The following is a 2,567-nucleotide window of genomic DNA, read 5'->3' as shown; positions in this document are numbered from 1 at the left end:
GCTACGATACCATACCCTCTAATGAGTATGTATCTTTCTGTGCTAACATTTACAGGCCGCGCACCCTTTTCCGCACCCTTATACTGACTTTAATTAATGTTATGTTTGTTGTTGTCTTCAAATGTACCACTTCTTGGACCGCATTATTCGGTTTACAATATAGAATTGTTTTCGCATTTGTTCCATTCAGTCAAACGCTATGGTTGCTTGGACCGTTTTCCTTATTTGCCCTATGAATCAGAGATGCGACATTCGAAGCTTTACATACCACGAACCGGACCACCGGCGTTTCAGCCGTATCGCCTACTGGCCGAGAGCTTCGAATTGGATGCGCCCGAGGGGAGCATACTATGGATGAAATTGGTTTACACTGAAGCCACCAGCCACCAGCGGATGTCACAGGTGTGTGAATAATGACGTCATAATTTTGAAGGATTTTTCCAACAACTCAGTTTCGCTTGATGGTCAACCCGTTGTCGTTGTACATTTTTAAGGAATATTATTGAGCATCAGATATTCAACACTATTCCCCCTTTTCATACTCACGTGACGAATTTAACGGGCGTTTTAGTTTTCCAGTGCTCTGACTTGAACAACACTCGGCTATTTGCATCAGTCGGTAAAATTTATTAAAAATGTTGAAGTTTTTCTTAAATAGACAGTCGTATAAGCTTTCCTATTTAGCATACTATTATTTATTCGTTAATATTCTTACGCCGGTACTCGGCGAATACCATTTGCCTTACTCAATGTTCCATCAATGTTTCATGAAGCTGACGCGACGTTCGTCCCAAAAAAACGGCACGCACTCGGATGAACCGCAGGATGCCAAAAAGGATTCGGCGACTTCTGGAAAAAAGATCCCAACTCTTTTTCAAAAAGTTGACCAAATGGGACACAGAAGATGATCTGGCATTTCGTAAAACCGCCGTGAATCGGAAATCCGCCAATGGAACATACGAAAACAAGCCACCATTCTGGACCTCGCCCGAAAAAACAAAAACGTACTTTTCAGGTACATGAGACAGAGCAGAAACAAGCCATCCGCGTTCTCCTTGGGGGACAGAAACGGAGAACCGATAGATGACCCAACAGTGGTATCTGAGGCTTACAGAGAACACTATGCGTGTCTATCCTCAGCCCCAGTGTCCTCGTCACATCCACTGTTGTCAAGGAGAAACTACGAACAGCCTCTAACCGACTCGGTCTTCACGGTGGAGGACATTCGTCACTCTTGCACAAGATCAAGCCATTCTGAGCTTCGGCGCCCGACGAGGTCCACCCAAGGATCCTGAAAGAAACGTCCTCCACACTGGCAACTCATTTACACCTGGTGTTGCGTCAGTCGCTTGATGAGGGCCGCCTTCCCTCTGCTTGGAAGGAAGCAATTGTCACGCTAATCTGCAAAACTGGTGACCAACTATCGCCTGGCAGCCACAGGCCTATAAGCCTCACTAGCGTGCCGTGCAAGGTGTTGGAACGCATTCTGAAGCGAGCTATCCTAGATCACCTTACTTCCAGCAATCTGACATCTCCAGCTCAACACGGATTTCTCCCAAACCGTTCTTGCGTGACAAACATGCTCGTGTTTATGGACAGCTTAACCCAAGCCAAGGACGAAGGACTCATATCGGATGCCATATTTTTTGACTTCTCAACAGCCTTCGATAGGGTCCCACACGTTCCGCTGCTCCACAACCCCGAGCCCTACGGAATTCAAGAGAAAATCCCCCGCTGGATCAAGGCGTTTTCATCAGACAGATCACTAAGTGTGAGAATAGGCTCCATTGAAGTTCCTCAAGGCTCCGTCCTGAAACCTCTCCTGTTTTTCTGATCTACGTCAACGACCTCCCAGACGTTCTTACGAGTCCTTACGAGTGTCTTTTTTTTGCGGACGACTTGAAATCCTGGAGTTCCAATGCCAGTGCTCTCCAAATTGATGTAGGCACTGCCAAGCAGCGGTCGTTGGACTGACATCTTCCTCTGAATGGTGAGAAGTGCGTCCATGTGTCGTTTGGAGGGCATTCAGCGAATGCCTTTGATACGCGTAGTGAAGAGGGACCAGAAAACTTCATAAGGCTAGATGCCAAAAGGGATTTGGAATCTGGGTCTCATCAAACTCATCCTTCTCACTGGACCATGAGAAATCGGCCCGAGAGGCATTCGCCATTTTACGGATGAACCGTCTCCCGTATTACTCGCATGGACTTCCAAATACTCTATGGAGCTTACGTCAGACCGCTCCTGGAGTACGCCAACCAAGTTGTCTAGTCAGGACGTAAGAAAGACGGTAAACTCATTGAGACTGTTTGACCAAACCATGGCAGAATCTTTTCACCGTTGACCCAGCAAACACCCGGCTAGGACATGGCAAGAAATTTTCAAGCTCAGAGCAGACACAATCATTTGACAAATTTTTCTCTCATTCCGGGTAGGAGCTGCGTGGAATGGCCTTGCTCCAACAGGTTCCCACGCTCCTTCTAGAACCCAGTTTAAAGCACTATTAGACATTTATTCATGCGAAACCTCGCGTTGGCAAGTGTAGTGGTCTGGCTACCCAATAAGTT

At 46.8% G+C, this 2,567-nt stretch overlaps 1 protein-coding gene across 1 annotated transcript in view; it reads right to left on the bottom strand.

Annotated features, from left to right (window-relative positions):
* Positions 1–2,567, bottom strand: part of T265_15605 (hypothetical protein) — a gene marked incomplete at both ends in the record, with an annotated part of 28,709 nt that overhangs the window by 11,982 nt on the left and 14,160 nt on the right. The window lies entirely within an intron of this gene.

Source organism: Opisthorchis viverrini (assembly GCF_000715545.1).
Source record: "Opisthorchis viverrini unplaced genomic scaffold opera_v5_668, whole genome shotgun sequence".
In the NCBI taxonomy this organism is placed as follows: Eukaryota; Metazoa; Platyhelminthes; class Trematoda; order Opisthorchiida; family Opisthorchiidae; genus Opisthorchis; species Opisthorchis viverrini.
This window is presented reverse-complemented; position numbering and strand designations above follow the sequence as displayed.